At 35.9% G+C, this 18694-nt stretch overlaps 1 pseudogene; it reads right to left on the minus strand.

Annotated features, from left to right (window-relative positions):
* Positions 1-13424: 13424 nt before the first annotated feature.
* Positions 13425-18016, minus strand: LOC114086731 (kinesin-like protein KIF2A; annotated as a pseudogene).
* Positions 18017-18694: the final 678 nt, after the last annotated feature.

Raw genomic sequence — 18694 nt, forward strand, 5'->3', positions numbered from 1 at the left:
CCCTATTCTCTTCCCCTTTTCCCCATGATACCTTCCCTATACTTGAATGGTGTCCCTTTTACTTTTATCCCACTAATTTTGATAAGTTGTCTTTTCATTTTCATTTAACTTTAAATATTTTTATTTTCTCTGGAGATTTCTTCTTTGACCCATAGGTTATTTGAATGAATGTTGTTTAATTTCCTGATATTTGGAGATTACCTAGCTATATTTTTGTTATTGATTTCTAGTTTAGCTGCTAGGACTGAGACCATGCTTTGTATGATCTGTATTCTTTTGAACTCATTAGGGTGTTCTCTGGCCCAGAATGTGGTCTACTCTGATGAAAGTTCTCTGTGAGCTTTAGAAGATGTGTATTCTGCAGTTGTTGATGGAGGGGTCTATAAATGTCAATTAGATCAGATTGATTGATAGTGCTGTTCAGGTCAACTCTATCCTTACTGATTTTCTGCCTGTGAGATGTATCAATTACTAAAAGACAGATGCTGAGTTCTCCAACTATAGTCATATATCTATCTGCCTGTTTCTCCTTTCCCTTTTATCAGTTTTTGCCTCTTGCAATGTGCACACATTTAAGCTTATTACATCCTCATGGAGACAGACTTTACTCCTTTAATATTATCTAATGCTTTCCCTTATCTCTGATAATTTTTCTCATTTGAAGCCCAATTTTCAGAAGTTAAGGTAGCTACTTCAACTTTCTTTTGATTAAAATCAGCGTGGGATATCTGTTTCTGTATCTTTACTTTTAACCTATCTGTCTTTATATATAGTGTGGGTTTCTTGTAGCCAACATATATTACAGTGTGTTTTTCATTCATTCTGAATATATCTTTTAATTGGTTTATTTACATCACCCACACTTAAAGGGTTTTACTCATGTGTTAAATTACTAAGTTCCATGTTTGTGACTATTTTTTATTCATTGCATTTGTTTTTGTTTTTTCTTTCCCTTTTGGTTGTCATTAGGAATTTTGCATGGTTCTCTTTTGTCTCTTTTACCAACATAGCAATAATATTTTTCATTTCTTCATTTATTATTGGTTGCTTTAGAATTTAAAGTATACATCATTAGGTACTCCAACTCCACCTTCAAATACCATTGTACCACTGTACAAATAGTGCAGGTACCTTGTGACAGTATTCTCACTTCTTCGTTCCTATCCTTACCACATTGCTGTCATTCATTTCACTTGTCCCTGTGCTATAATCATCCAGTACTTTGCTCAACTATTATTTTTTAAATGTGTCTTTACATCAACTAAGAATAAAGAAAATGAAGTTTTACCTTAGTTGATTAATTTTTCAGTGCTCTTCCTTTCTTCATGTACAGACAAACTCACCAGTTTCTTTATGCCTGAAGAATTTTTAAAAATATTTCTTACAGAGTAGGTCTTTTGGCAGTGAATTCCTTCCCTCATTTTTTTTTTTTTCTGTATCAGGTTTTGAAACATGGACCTTGTACATGCTGGGCAAGCACTCTACCAGTGTATTAATCCCCCAGTCCCATTTTTTTTTTTAAAAATTTGCAACAGGGTCTTGCTAAGTTGCCCAGGCTGGTCTTGAACTTGCAATCCTCCTGCCTCAACCCTGTGAATAACTGGGATTATAGTCAATCAACACCATGTCTAGCTTCTTCTTCACTTTAGAGAAAGTGAAGTCATGAACAATTTTAGTTTTTTGTTTTGTTTCTTATTTCAACATTTAAATAGTTCATTCAGCTCCCTTCTTATTTGCATGGATTTTGAAAAAAAAGCCGCCATACTTCCTATCCCTATTCCTCTATAGATAGAGCATTTTTTCCTACTAACTTCCAAAATATTTTCTTTCTCTTTGTTATTTATACTGCTTATTTCTCTCCAAATTTTCTGAATCAGTGATTTGGTATTTTATTAATTTTGGTAATCTTTTGACATTACTGCCTTCAATATTTCTTCAATACTCTTCTCTCATTCAGCATTCCAATTATGCATATATTTCCTGAGATTTTACCTGAGTTTTTAGATGTTTATTCAATTTCTTCTATTATTTTCTCTTACATTTCAACTAAGAATGTTTTTATTACTATCCTTAAATTTTCTGTTTTACATCTACTGATGAACCCACTAAACACATTTTTTTTTCCATTTTTGTTACAATGTTGTTAATTTATAGTCTTTCTGAAAATTTCCATCTCTCCAGTTACATTAGCTGTCTATTTCACCATGTCTCCTACTTTTTCCATTAGCCTGCTAAAGGATTAACCACAGTTATTTTAAGTTCCATGTCTAATAATTGCAATATATATATTATATCTCAGTTCTGATGGTTGCTTCATCTCTTTAAACTATGTGTTTTCTTGCTATCTGCATGCCTTATAATTTTTGTTGAAAACTGGGTATGTTATAGTATGCCCAGGGATGTCTATAAACAGTTATTCAGAGAACTTAGCATTTTATCTGTTAGGAGTTAGGCTACCTTTAATGTTTGCTGTAGGTACCAAAGCCTTTGAATTCCTTTGGTGTCCCTTTTTGTCTCCCTTTTTGACTCTGAGTTTTCCTAAGTGCCCTGTCAGGTGGAATCTGGGTCTTGCATCTCTGTGAGCTATACAATGTTATATTCAAACCTTCTGGGTATGGTGGTAAGGTGTGACCAGCCTGGAGAGAAGGTACTCTATAACTTCTTTATTTAATATCAGTCTGTTATTGGGCCTGCATCTCTGGGCTGTCTGTCTGGTGTTATAGTCCCCCTCCCTCCACCCCCAATTCTCTCCATAGGTTGCAGAATTCCCAAACTATTTCCTTGAGAAGTACATGCTTCTTCCTTGGGTGAGACAGGAAAGCAAGTTGCAGAAGCCTGGAACAGGAAGAATGCCCTTCTACCATGTGGGATAATTCTTTAGTAAATTCTTTTCTCATGGATAGTAGACATTTATTCATTTAATTTTTTTTGTTATAGATAGACACGGGGATCGAACCTAGTGCCTCATGCATGCTAGGCAAGTGCTCTACCATTGAGCCACAATCTCAGCCCCAAGTAGGCCTTTATTACAGAGAACACTCTGGGTGTATTTCATAATGATTAGTTCTCCCTTCCTCTTGCTAGAATTATGAGCTTTATTTCTTGAATCTTTTCCATAAGAACTTGGTGGGATTCTTGTGATAAAACCCATGTGAGTTTAGGAGGCCCTACCAAGACTGTGGCACCCAGGAATTCAGCTTCTAGTAATTCATCAAAATTACCATTTAAGTATTTCTGCCAGGGCTGGGGTTATGGCTCAGAGGTATAGCGCTTGCCTAGCATGTGTGAGGCACTGAGTTCAATCCTCAGCACCACATAAATATAAAATAAAGATATTCTGTCCACCTATAACTAAAAAAATAAACATTTTTTTTAAAAAAAAGTATTCCTGCCAGTTTGTCGCTGTAACAGTTTTGGCTCCATGCAACCAAATCTCAGATATGACTCTTTAGATATCTATTTTTCCTGACTTGGGGGTGGCAGTTTGCCTACAGCCTCAATTTTATGATGGGTTCAAGAAAAGTCATTGATTTTCAGTTTACCTAACTTTATTTTTGTAGCATTGGGAGTGATGACCTCAAAGTTTTACATGTCAGAGCTGAAACCGAAAGCCCAAAGATTGTTTTTTAATGTAAATGTCTTGACTAATAAAGCTCCTGCTGATATAGATAACATAGTCTCTCAGATGTTTCTTATATCTACACCTCTAAAAGTTCATTAAATGGTATCCAACTTCTCCTATCCTCACCTTGAGGAATAAAGAAAAACATCCTAATTGTGCTACAGAAAATATTCTGGAACACAGGAAACTTAAATCACTTGCCAAAAGTGATATAAAAGCATCAATGCACATGTAGGTATAGAATTTAGCAAAATTGTCCACTGTTCTAATCTTCCCACCATTTTTTTTGTGCTCCTGATTATTTCTAATAGAAGAAGAAGATGTCTGTGTATTTCACTCTAAAGTTAGACATAGGATCCTCATGGCTAAGTGATCTTCAACCTTTGCTAATTTTGATACACATAACATCCAATTATTCTAAAAGATTCTAGCAGTGATAGTTTTTTTTTTTTTTTTTTGGTGACACTGGAGATTGAACCCAGGGGCACTTATCCACTGGCTACATCCCCAGCCCTTTTTAGTATTTTATTTAGAGACAGGGTCTTGCTAAGTTGTTTAGGGCCTCACTACGTTGCTGAATTGCTGAGGCTGGCTTTGAACTTGCAATCCTCCTGCCTTAGTTTCCCAAGGTGCTGGGAGTACAGGCATGTGCCACCAAGCCTGGATGCAGTGATAGCTTCTAAATGAAGCTCTTTCTGCACCAGGTATATGATCAACACAGCTATGTGAGAACAGAGCTAAAAGCTTTAAAATATGTGACATACTCCATGCATTTTATCAATCCTCTAGTCCCTAGTATGAGTATGTATGCACTGACTTAGGAAATTAGATATGAAAAGTAGAAGGAAATAGCCAGAAGTATAGGGAAATAGCTTGTTCGAAAAGCAGGACAGTGAGTATCAGTACTGCTATTAGATATGCCAGGGCTTTTGCAGCCCAGAATCCAAGCCTCGCTCCTAAGTCACACAGGATTCTCCAGTTAGCAAGGCTCAGCCTGCTGATCCCCAGAGATGAGGAAGAGTGGCTTCAATTGTGGTGCTGACCCAGCAATATGGGAGAGCGCTGACAGCATGCAACTTTGGAGCCTGCGGCAGAAGAGCATCTTATTTGACAAGATTCACGAATCCAAAGTGATATGCTCCTGTCTCAGGAGCACGGGCCTCAGTGTGGAGTGTCAGCAAAAAGAAAGGCAAATGCATCTCTTCACTTTCGGTTCTTCTCTTGGAAGATCCTAATAACCGAAGTCAACAGTTACCTTTGGCATCCATTCTTTTAAACAATAGGTATAGAATCCATTAGTCTTATTAAAAATTTACTTCCAAACAGGAAAAATAAAAAAGCAAAATAGAAATGTGACTAGTGAGATTTTTGGTCAAAAACTGATTATCTAGGGAGAAAGAAACTTTGAGGCACACATTTTGTAAAATAAATTTTGGGAAAATTTCTATTCTAGGAAGGCTCAGTTATTAAATAAAAAGCAAATATGTACACACAGAAATTTTATTGAGAAAAAGTAATAGAACTTAAAAATTAAAGTATAAATAATTCCCCTTAGTATCTGCAGAGGACACATTCCAAAAGCTTCAACTGCATGTCAGTATTCCTGAAACTCTGATAGTCCCAAACTATAGACCTACTTTCTTCCTTCATATACAATATCCATGGTAAAGGTTAATTTATAAATTGGACATGGTAAAAGATTAACAACAACTACTAATAAAGTAGAACAATGATAACAATATTCTATGACAAAAACTATGAAAATGTGGTCTGTCTCTCCTTTTCAAAATGTTGCATGTACTTCCAATTTTTCACTGTAAGGGAGCACTTCACAGACTTTCCTTGGCACAACTAGTTGCCAGCATCACTATTCCTGCCCCTTGAGTCCATGGTCAAGTAAAATAGGGCTTACTTGAACATGTGCTGCAAGACAGTTGTTCTGATAATTGAAATGAAGATGATTCAGTGCTGGGTGGTGGACAGAGTGGAACTGATGGATATTTCATCACAGTATTCAGAATGGTGTGCAATTTAAAATTTGTGAATTGTGTATTTCTGAAATTTTCCATTTACATTTCCCAACCATTGTTGACAGCAGGTAACCGAAACTGTGGGAAGCAAAACTGTGTGTGAGGGGGGCCCACTGAGCAGAGAATATATAAATATGTATGTAATATATACACATATATATGAATTTTATTTTAGAAAATAAAATTCAAAATCATCATTGGCTTGTTGTTCACACCCCCCCACCCCATTTTCTGTGCAAGAAAGGGATTCATATTGCTTACAAAAACAGTTATTGAATTCTTACAATGGAAAAAGCATTGGGGGAAAAAGTTTTCTGAGTTATCAAAATATATGTTCTCTCTCATAAAATGATCATATATATTTGGAATGTTATGGCTACCCAAATTTGTAAGTCAGAAAGCAGTTCAGGGTTCAAATCTACTGTGAAATGAGAAGAGTCAAGTTGTGTAAGGGGAAGGAGAAGTTTGTAGGGGTGCTGGAAAAGGCTTAACCACTGGCTCTCAGAGTAGCCTTCATTTGTAGTGTTTACTTATTTCTATGGTATAAATCCTCCCACCATGGCTGATTTCAAACTACTACTGTGATGTTGATCATTTTTAAATTTTCCTGAAGACTTGCAGTCAATTCTGGCAAATTTAGATAGAGTTTTGCCAATATGCCCCTGGATCAGACATTGATTTGAGCTGTTGTGGCTAAGAAATGCATTCTAAATTAAATTAAATTGGGTATTAAAGGATATATAATATGAAACCAGGTTTGGGAGTGGGAGTGAAAGCCTGTTAGTTCCAGACAGGGATTGGTCATGAGTCCAGACCAGAACTGGAAATGAATATGAGCTAATAGAATGAGTAGTCTAGAAAAGAAATCTGACCTAATGTTATAGAGATGGAAAGATAAGTCATCGTCACCACACTACCTATAGCATCTTAAATAACAAATGATGGTCCCTAATTCATACATTATTAATCGTACACCTTTCTGAGTAATTTGACAAAATCTCATGCTGTCCTACCCTGTCCCTTATGGTATTGGGGTCCATCCTCCCCCACCCCTACCACATCCGTCCTGTATACCCTACCTATCTGCTAGTTATTTAGTTGCCATCCCAGTTGACAGTGTTTTTGTTCAAGTCTAAAATAAGATTATAAGGTAGTAAATGATAAAGACTGGACTACAAATGAGTAAATTGACATCTGGTGTTAGAGTCTGTAAACAAGTCAGGATGGCGCCTGGCATTTTGCCAGGGGGAGTGGTTTGTGAGGTGGCGCCAGCGAGCCATTAAGTGTGGAGATTCCTTATTGGTTGACTGCTGTATCTAGTTTATGCTAATTAAGATAAGCTGTGTGTAATGTATAAATACCTCTGTTGTCCTACAATAAACGGCTCCCACTCCTGCTGTATCAATGTACACAAGTTGTTCATCACCCCCGGCTATTTTGCTGCAATCTGGAACACAGAGAATAATTTTCATTCTATCACAATTCAGGCTCCCTGATAAGCATATTTTGAGACAGTGGTTTGTGTGTAGGTCATTTATTTGGTAGTGCTCTCAGAATCAATATCTGTTGGAAGAATGAAGAAAGCAAATGTGGGTAGGGAGAGCCTTTCAACTGTGATGCAAGCATAACAAAGACCTCATTCAATATTGTAGAAACAGTGGCTGGGATGACCCTTCAGCAACTGCAATGGGTTATTAGTTGTGAAATGCTCTCAGAAGAGGATTTGACTCTTGGAGACATTTTTTTTTCTAGTAAGGACAGGTCCTAGATAGGGACTATTGACACCTGTAAACTACCAATAATACTCTAAGCAGCTAGGGTAATGACTGCTACAGTACTGGAATGGAGTATCTGTGTGGTACAGCACAGCACTGAACACCTCTTTCTCAAAATACAGGTAAGTTAGGGACTGGGAATGTAACTCAGTATAGTACTTGCCTAGCATGCCCAAGGCCCTGGTTCAATTCGCAGCCCACCCCCCCACCTCCTCTGCCTCCCCCTCCCCCCCCTCCCCACCGATAGATAGAGAAACCAGTACAATGTGGAACTGAAGGAAAGGAAGATATACTTGTGAGATAGTTTTCAAGGGCAGAATTTTCATTATAAAAGCACATTTTTCACTTGTACAAGTCCTATTTTGTTCAAAGTAATTTTCACTGTCTCTTATTGCTTGCTCATTTTATGATTCCTTTGATTTCTTAGAGCATTATATTTTTAAACATCATGGTTTTTATATGTTATTTCAATCATTTAAAATGCTGAGTGTTATAAGTCTGTATCAACAGCATGAGGTTTTATCAACCAATTTCCCACAGTCTCACTAATGATGGCTTTGTTGCTGTGTGTTTGGTGATATTTGATTATGAGATCATGTTTATTTGATCAGATCAGTGGGAATCCTGAAGGCCATGATAGAGATACCTTTCTCTGGAGAGGATTCACAGTTGGTCTCATGGGCAGCCAGGTGATCTGCCAAGATGAGGTCAGTGCAGGTTTCTTGGGTTCCATCTCTTTGCCCATGTGGAAGTGCAAGTGTTCTGATTTGTCCAATGTTCATTGCTCTCTGTTCTCTCTGTTCACCTTATTACGCTTTTTCTTTGCTCTTCTGAAGGGAGGGGGTATGAATTTCCTTCACTGTCCAAGAATCCATTGATACACACATTGAGAAACAGGCTATATGGAAGAGGTACTTGTTTGGTAGTAAAAGAGTTCTAGGAAATATCAAGGAAAGACCATAATGCTGGAGGGCAAAGTGACAGAAGGCCTGGTGTGAAGGAAAAGAAGGCATGGAACAGGAATTTCCAATTTCTTGATTATAGCCCTAGAATAATGAAAAAACCCAATATATGAAGATCAGGAAAGTCTTATTTTTTCAGTAAGGAAGGTAGTGTGCCCCAGTATCTTCTACTGTATACTATGTATGATAAATAAAAATTTAAATACTCAAATACAAACCTGTATTAAATTCACATGCAAAAGTATTTCAAATAATAGGTAGCACAGCTGTCAAGACTATTTGGTAACATACAAGTAGTACAAGTAGATTTAATTTTAGATTGTTTTTCTTAGTATTTTGGGTAAGGGAAAATTACATTTTATATGGAAGATGACTAATTTGTGATATTTTGGGAGTTGGATGTTAAAAGTGTGATCAGCTATGAATTGAAGTGGCTTAAATTAGTCACATTAGCTATTTACATGAAGAAACTATTAGAAATACTTTCAGATGTTTCTGGGATAATGTTTTGAATAAGTTCTTTTAATTTCTGGTATTTGCTTAAATGAATGGAATATTTCATGTACTTAAAACATTTTAGCAATTTTTGCTATAGTTTGAGTATAATATTGATAAATTTTGAGTATAATATTGATAAATTTATTTAGGTTTACCTAAAGTGTTATTAATTATTATAGGAACAACATGATATAAATTATGCAAGAAATGTCACAGAAACTTGATTTCTAAGACTACTGCTACATCTTCAGATAGAGAAGAAAAACACTGAGTTTTGATTGCGTGCTAGGTCTTTCATATCTGTTACCTCATTTAACCTACAAAGCAGTCTTAAAAATGTTTTTAATTATATTTTTGTAGATGATAAAATGGTCTTCCTCTAGGTAATTTAATTCCTCCTTTGAAATTTTAATTCTCCATAAAATAAAACAATTTTTTACATAATATATGAAGATAAAATCAACATGGAAATTGGAAAACATTTCTGTAATGTTTCCATGGTGAAGATGAGAGATGAGTTGATCTTATCTGTCTACATTTTCCTAGGTGACAGTTAAACTTTTAGAAGGGACAAAGATTGTGGTCTGCACATAGCTTGGTAGAGAGGTAGCCATAGAGTTCCAATATGATTGTATATTCATTAGTATGGTGACATTTGGCCAATTTCCTGTCCTGAATTTCATTTGGGCTGTGTCTCCTACCCAGCTATACGGTGGAGATGCTAATTCCTGACTTCATACAATTCCTGAATATTGTAAAGTTAAAATTGGATAACAAGCAATTATTGGAAACTGAAATGCTCTACCCAAAGCAACTCAGGTGAAAGCAGATCTTCACAAAGTCAATGCACATTCAATCAGACATGTTCACATGCATTATCTCACTTGACCTTCAGTCCCAAATTATATTTGCTGAAGACTATAGAAATCTTACCCAGGCTTTAAAACCTCTCTCAAATACCATGACACAACCCAAACTTTTTGTTAGTCCTCATAATTGTCTACGATTGATCTTTCCTTTAAAAAACTTCCATCTGCACCCGCTTTTTTATGACATTGTCAAAACATTTATAGTTATACTGTTTACACATCATTTCCCATGTCCAGTCTGTAAACTCCTAAAAACAAGGACCATGTTTATTTCTTCAAATTCCTTTGTCCTGTCCTTTTAAAGAGTAGGACACTCAATTCATACTTTCTGCAATTGGATTCTATAAAGCAGTGTTAATATTAATGACCTTTCTCTGAGATACTGTTAGACTAGCAAACTTTGACTTTGAACATAAATAACATAGGGTAAATAATAAAATCGAGGTTAGTAGGGTTCTATATCTGATTTGTCACTATTGTGAAATAATCTCAATTAATTTGATTAAATCCATATTCCTTGACATGTTGTTATAGTTTTTTATGTTCCTGTTAATGAAATTTTATCATTGCAAAGTGATAAAAATATACCCTGTGATCTCACGATATATATTATTAATGTTCTTCTTTAAATAAGATCTAAATTAAGTAGATTCCTTGACATCAGCAGTCAATTTCTATTTACTAGCTCCTTCATGGTTGTTCTCTCAAAAGACATGCTTAAATTCTTACTCTTCTTTTTTCTGAAAGTTCTTTTTGGAAAAGGTAGACTTTTAATAACTGCTTTGATCACCAGGTTAAGACATCCAATATCAAAGTAGTTAGAAATTCCTGAAAAGACATTAATTGTTAAAAAAAAAAAAAAAGACAGCCCATTCATACATAAATATCTAGTGCTTCATTGGGACTTTACTGTTCAAAAGACCCTGGTCTTTTGAAACTCTCAAAATAAAACACCTACCACAAGGTTGTTTTTAGCCTACCATTAATGAAGCTGGGTGTGGGATAAGAGATGACTCAAAGTCAGACTGAGTAAGAGCCATTGGCAATATTCAGAGCCAGCCAGACTCCATATAAGGAGCCCAAGTGTCCCCCCCCCCCTCCCCCGGACATTCTATGTGAATTATTAGTACTTACCCAACACAACAGATTTTTCATAATGAGAGAACAATTAATGAACATGACGAGAAGGTTATTGCATTCTTTAGACTATGTGTCATGAAGGTAGTTAGCAAATTCCCCCACAATCTTAAAAATAGCCTTCATCATTTGCCGGTATGATGAGAGTTCTCCACTGGGCTTTTCATTTTCATTGGACAACAATATATGACTGATAAGCTATAAATGATACTATTTAATGCTATAAAATACTATTTTTTCATTTAGTATGTTTATAGACATCACTATTTGAGTGAAAGTTAGGTTTGCTAAGTGATTAAAAAAAGCATTTTATTACAGTAGTATTTACTTATGTTATTCCAAAAGAATAAAATGCATAAAGCAAAACAGCTGTTATTCTTGATTGCAATTTGTAAAACTGAATTGTTTTGCTGATGTAAATAACTTACTGGAGGACGATGCCACCTTTAGAAAATGCCAAATACCTACTTGTTAAATGCATCAAAGTTATAGCACATCCCAGACTTGTCCAAAGTAGAAGATGTGAGTAACTGACTGCTCTTGACCGACTCTTCCCTGGCAACAGCACTGCCCATTTTGAAAAGAGCCAGGGAGCAAGGTAGCATGGACAAGTGGAAGACGCTTTTTGTCTAAAGGCAAAATAGCAAAATTCTTCACTGGTGTAGGTTATTTCTACTTTCACCCTCATCAGCTTGTATATGATCCCCTAACTTTAATTTCTTTCTCCTTAATGGGCTGATTCAGATTGTCTTGTTTAGAATGGTGTCTGTTATCTAATGAATCACAAGAGAAAGAAACTTCTGGGGTTACATGTGTGCATATGGAGGAAATTACATGGGGATTAAATTCATAACCTAACACTTTTGATGTGGCTTCATTACTTTTACCTTTTCTTTTCAGATGGAAAACTTGTAAGAAATTAAAATACAATTTTAATTACTAAATAGCTGCTTGTGATAATAAAGCTAATTTTAAATTTTTCTTCTGAATGATTTAACTACCTTTTCCCACTGATGAATGTAGTCTCCCAACCTATATTTGAAAACCTAGACGATTTGTGATTGACTTGGTGGCAACATGTTATCTTTTTTGTTTTCAGCATTTCATTACTTTGTATCATATGCCAACTAGTTTATATTTTAGAATTTTTATAAAGAAAATGTTTAAAAAATCAGAACCACAAGTTATATGGTTTGAAATATTATAATTTCAGAATTATTTAAATATAGGATGGAATGGTCCCGTCGCTGTGTCTAGATTCACTATTAATGATATGGCACACCCTGTAAAATTAACTACTCACACACAAAATGTCTAAAACAGTAAAAATAAAGGTAATATAAACTAAAAAATAAGGAATGTAATTTATCTTGGTTGTGCTCCAGAAATTTAGGGTCAATAGCCTCAGTCAAGCACAGAGTGGGACAAGCCAGCACAAATGTCTGGGAGCAGACAAGACACATGGGAGCCTTGATAAGATGCGCATGCGTGCAAGGAGTCTAAAACTGCTCAGCCTCGCTGTGGAAATTAAACCGCATCAACAAGAAATGCAGTGGCTTCCTCCTACTGTTAACAGCAGGAGTGGAGATCGAGTTCGTGTTCAATGGAGTTGAAGAGGTAAGCAAGCGAGCAGGAATTTTATTAAAAACGAAGGTGAAAGAAAGACAAGAACTCCCAGCTCAGCATGACTGAGAGGGGCAAGAGTGCTGTTTAAGTTTTACAACATTCCTTCTTTTAAAGAAGTTGATAAACTTCTCCTGATTGGTTCTTCGCTGTTTCTAAAGGTGTATGCTTTATTAGCAAATTCCCCCATGATCTAAAAAATAACCTTCATCATCTGCTGGTATGAAGAGAGTTCTCCATTGGGCTTTTCATTTTCACTGGACAACAATATATGACTGATAAGCTATAAGTGATATGTGATCTTCTATCACTCTTATACCATTTGTGAGTCTGTCTTGTGAAATGAAAACAATTTTGGAGAAACCTCTTTATTTTGTTGATACATCTTTGTTGATTGGTTCTTGGTATTTCTATTGTCCCTCTTGGGCAGGGTGGGATTACATAGTCACTTTCCACAAGTTGGCAATTTAGTCCTTTGAGAAACATGTTTTGTAACATTTCAGGGCATGCATCTTTAAATGACTGTTCTTGTGCTTGCTGTCTTATTGACCTTTACTGCCTCCCTTCCCTACTCTATGCTTTTCTGTCTCACTATTAGGGACATCTGGATCAAGTCCCCAAAACTTCATCATTTAGGTAAGAAAATTGGCAAGGATCTCCAAAATTAACCATTATTTGAGTAAATGAAAAAAAAAAGTTCCATCAATTCTGATTCTTGGTTGTGCTACTGGACTAGAAGCATTTTGTAGAAAAAAGATGTTTCACAAAATTGAAATGATATTCAGGTGAAGGGCAAGACATTTTCCATAGACCCTAAAAATTTCAAACTTTTCCAATGGCTCTTATTGCATGTTAGGTCTGGGGATCCTTTAGCAGTAGATACTAGTTTAGAGGGCAATGAATTTTCTCTAGTAAGTTTGCTTGCTGGCTTGTACTTCTTGTAGAGCTTCATGAAAAGATTTCACTTTATCCTACAGCTTAGTTAAACTATCTTTTGCTCAAGAATAGCTTCCAGTTGTGTAGCACAGGAATCTACATCATAGTCTACTCCTTCAGTCATCTCTGGGAGACCCTTTTCATCTTCTACCATTGAATAAATTTCTGGAACAATGTCCTGTGATCGTCTATCACTCTTATACCATTCGTGAGTCAGTCTTGTGAAATGAAAACAATTTTGGAGAAACCTCTTCATTTTGTTCACAAAGAAGTTTTATGTCATCTCTGGGAAGGTGTAAGGTGCATCTGCCATAGACATGCTGGGACATGCTGGGACTCACTAAGTTACTGGCCATAAGGAACAGCAGCCATTGAACTGCTTAGTCATGTCTGCTTGCAACTGACAAAGAGCTGTAAGGGGCACTAGCCATAGACATGCTTAGCAATGACTGGTTACAATTGATAGGGAGCACAGCTCCATGGACATGCACAAAGAACATACCCAATTGCAATATGTCACTGGATATAACCAATGGACATTGAGTTTCACTGGGTGTAACCAATCACCAACATACACTACCAACTTGTAATCATATTTAAATTGCTGGTCCTGCCACATTGAAGAGTGGACATTGGACATCAGTGAGACTGGGTACCTTGCTGTCTGTCCCGAGATTGACTCCACCATTTCCTGACATCCAGTCATCAGCTGGAGAGAACCACCAGACAAGGATAATGTCTGTTCTTTGGCTAAGAGAAGTCATGTGGCATTGGAGGTATTTTGGGGCTTGTAGTTGCACTAGAATTGTGTGATTTGCTTATAGTGTTTAATTAGTGATTATTGAATTCTAGTTGGGGTGTTCCCGCACACCCAACACTTTTTGCATTGACTGTTTATATTTGATGATTGGTGTGATCGAATATATGCTTGCATTTAAAGACAATCTGCCTCTGAATAATTATTTATAGCACTGCTTGTGACAGAAGGGAACTTCACACACCCCACTGTGTTTCTAAATCCTTAATCTGCTTTGTAGAATGACGCATTATTGGATCATATCACTGAATAAGAATAAATAATGGTCAATAATAGTCAGGCAGTCATGGTTATGGACCTCAATTAAAGTCTTGTTCAAATGCAAAGACTATACCAGACTAACAGTGAAAACATTAATGGACCCTTTTCTTTTTTCATATATACAGTACACTTGTACATTGGTGGTGGGACTGCAAATTGGTGCGGCCAATTTGGAAAGCAGTATGGAGATTCCTGGGAAAGCTGGGAATGGAACCACCATTTGACCCAGCTATTGCCCTTCTCGGACTATTCCCTGAATACCTTAAAAGAGCGTACTATAGGGATACTGCTACATCGATGTTCACAGCAGCACAATTCACAATAGCAAGACTGTGGAACCAACCTAGATGCCCTTCAATAGATGATTGGATTAAAAAATGTGGCATTTATACACAATGGAGTATTACTCTGTACTAAAAAATGACAAAATCATGGAATTTGCAGGGAAATGGATGGCACTAGAGCAGATTATGCTAAGTGAAGCTAGTCAATCCCTAAAAAATAAATGCCAAATGTCATCTTTGATATAAGGAGAGCAACTAAGAACAGAATAGGGAGGAAGGGCATGAGAAGAAGATCACCATTAAACAGGGTTGAGAGGGGGGAGGGAAAGAGAGAGAGAAGGGAAATTGCATGGAAATGGAAGGAGACCCTCATTGTTATACAAAATTACATATAAGAGGAAGTGAGGGGAAAGGGGAAAAAAACAAGAGAGAGAAATGAATTACAGTAAATGGGGTAGAGAGAGAAGATGGGAGGAGAGGGGAGGGGAAGGGAGGGGGGATAGTAGAGGATAGGAAGGGTAGCAGAATACAACAGACACTAGTATGGCAGTATGTAAAAAAGTGGATGTGGAACCAATGTGAATCTGCAATATGTATACGGGGTAAAAATGGGAGTTCATAATCTGCTTGAATCAAGTGTATGAAATATGATATGTCAAGAGCTTTGTAATGTTTTGAACAACTAATAATAAAAAAAGAATAAAAAAAAAAATAAATAAAATTAAAAAAAAAAAAAGAAAATTCCAGCCAACTTCTTTATCCCAGAGCAGTTGAAAAATGGAAGGTGGGAATGAGCCTGGATGGGAATTACAGAGAAGATTAAAACTCAAATACCAAAAGACACAGCCAATGATTTTGATACTTTATCATTGTCTGTTCAACACAGATTTTGATCGACACTCATAACCCCCAAAATTAGGTAAGCCCCTAGGCTAGAACACCAAAATGGATTTTCCTGATATCAGGTCCCTTCCAGCGTTATAGGAGTTCTATCTCTTCTCTTTTCCTTAAATAAATCGTACCCTGTTTAGTCTTCGCTTCTGTTATTGTCCGTGGACTTATTCTTCAAATTTTCAAGACATGAACCTAGAAAGAAATTGGTAGAGCAGAGAATCTAGTTTCATCTCAAAATTCCAGTTTTATCACCAGTCATGGTTGTATCAACAGTCAATTCTTTCACCCTGTTTGCATAATTAATTTAATAAGAGTATTTTTGAAGGATGCTATTCCTAGACAGATTGTGGAAATTGCACAGATATGAGAGTTATCCTATATGAATGAACCTCTAAACACCTGAGTGAGTTTATTTCTGGGAAAGGAATATAAGGTTTATTACTATCTAAGGTTCTGATGCACTCCTTGAGTACTAAAAGGATTTATTAATTTCAAATCTTTAGCCCAGTTTGCCTGTTTGCACTGAATTTGTCATATCCCCTTTTCATTCCCAGGCAAATTGATGAGAGAATATTTGCCATGTAGTTTATCTTTTCTTCTAAGAATGTGAAACAGTGTATTGTTCCAAGATAAATGTGCATTTGCACATGTTTGGTTATGTCAATGAGTTGCAGTACATTATTATTACATTTGACTTCCTGTTCCCATAATCCCACTTCTTGAACCTGATATTTCCCATCTTTAAGAACTTTTAATTTTGTTTTTCTATTTAGTAAGTCAAACTCTTTTCCACTACAAATTTCAAAAACATTTGCACATACTTGAAGTTGTAGCTTCTTATGGATTGTCTTCTTTATCATTAAAATGAATTGCTAATGCATAAATGCCTTTAGAGCAATCTTTGTTCTCTCCTGAAGAGACACCACCCATAGTGTGAGTTTTTTCATTTCATTCCGCCCATAAGCAAAACTCCTAGCCATTCTTTTTTAAAAAAATTGTTTCTTCTAGTGGTCTAGCAGTAAACCAGTAAGCCATTTCATTAGGAGCTGAGTCATCAAAGTCATGATCAAAATCAAATATTTTCTAGATACCTTGTTAAATCTCCTATCTGTTTGGGTTCATGTACCATCAGAATATCCTTTCAGGGGTGGGGGGTTTTTAGAGCAAGATCTTTCATTTGACGTTCTTTTTTTATTGAGTGGTTTGTTTTATTGTACAAACACTTATCCTATATTTATTGTCCATAATCCAAGCTTCCTCTAATGTTTCTGACCATACACATAATTTCTTTTATTTTGATCATATTTACTTAATATTTTATCTATTTATTTTGCATTACAATTCTTAATACACCTTTATACCACAGTTTATCATATCTCTGATTGTATATAACGTATGTTGACACCAAATTCAAATAATTTCTTTTTTTAAAATTTTAATTAATTTATTTATTTTTGTGTGTGTGTATTACTGAGGATTGATCTCAGGGACACTGGAACACTGAACCACATCCCCAGACCTATTTTGTATTTTATTTAGAGACAGGGTCTCACTGAGTTGCTAAGCACCTCATCATTGCTGAGGCTGGCTTTGAACTTGTGATCTTCCTGCCTCAGCCTCTGGAGCTGCTGTGATTACAGGTGTGCACCACTGTGCTCAGCTCATACATATAATTTCGTAATTTGGATTTTTTCCCCTCTGAGTTCTTGCTGTTGCAATTTCCTATTTTCTCATTTTTTTTCTTGTAATTATTCTACTTCTTTTCCACAATTAGATTTTCTACACAGAGGGGCTCCATTTTCCTTACTTCCATCCTTCCTTCCTTCTTTCATACCTTCTTTCCTTCCTTCCTTCTTTCCTTTTTTCTTTCCTTTCTTTCTTCAGCTTGAACTGGAGATAGATCTGCTACACTACCATTCTGTTATGCAGAGAAAGACTGTTGAGGAAGTTGACTTGGCTGAGCATGTTCAGAACCAATCACTGTGTCATCTTTTGGAGGAGAGTCATTTTTAATAGATTTTATAATCTGTTGATACATTATAATGTTGTTTATTTTGACTGAGGATGTTGGAGGTATCCCTAGGCTGGGTTCAGTTTCTTCATCAGGAACAAGGTCAGGGTTAAGTGAAAAGATGCCTTCCAGATCAACCTCTTTGCCTTTTGTGACTCCATTTTCTACCCATTCAACAGTTACACTTTAGTTATCATCACTTAAAGATGTTTCCCTTGCTTGGAGCATTTGGCTATGGCTCCACTTGATCTCCATAGAAATCCTGATTTGGATCTTGCTGAAGTTGGTTGTTGCCATCACCTCGTCTCAAGTCTTTATAATATTTTTAAATAAAATTCACATGTCTGTTTGTGTTCTACCAACCCTGTGTCTTGAGGGAAAAAATTGTTAACTCCACTTGTAGGATATTAGGGACTCAGAATAAACCCAATATTATAAATATTTTACCTAACTATTGCATATTCTGTAGGAATTATCTATAAAGAAAAATAAAAAGGAGTTGGTTATTTCAGTAAACTACAGGGATTCTTCTCTAGTAAGAAAAGTAGAAGTTATCTCACAAGAGGAGGTAAGAGAAAGTTCAGGTTACAGAGCATAGTAACACCCTGTACTTTCAGGCAAGGCAATTAATAATTAATTTCATTTATCCAACAAATATATTTTGAGTATTTATTATGTTATAGATACTGTTCCATTTATTGGGGATGAAGCATTGAACAAAACAGATGTACATCTTTCCCTTGTGGAGCTTATAATGTGGTTGAACATTTGTTTATTCATGAAAATATTTACATTTTAAATTTAAGAGAAAAATTATAAAATTTCCTCCTTCATGTTAACATGTTAGTTTCATGAGGGTAAGGATCTTTGTTTTATATTCACTGAGTTATGCCAAGTGCTTAGAACCATGCCCAGCACATATTAGAGTCTCAATAAATATTTGTTGAATAATGAATTAATAATAAAAATTATCTT

Source organism: Marmota flaviventris, chromosome 6, assembly GCF_047511675.1.
Source record: "Marmota flaviventris isolate mMarFla1 chromosome 6, mMarFla1.hap1, whole genome shotgun sequence".
NCBI lineage: Eukaryota > Metazoa > Chordata > Mammalia > Rodentia > Sciuridae > Marmota > Marmota flaviventris.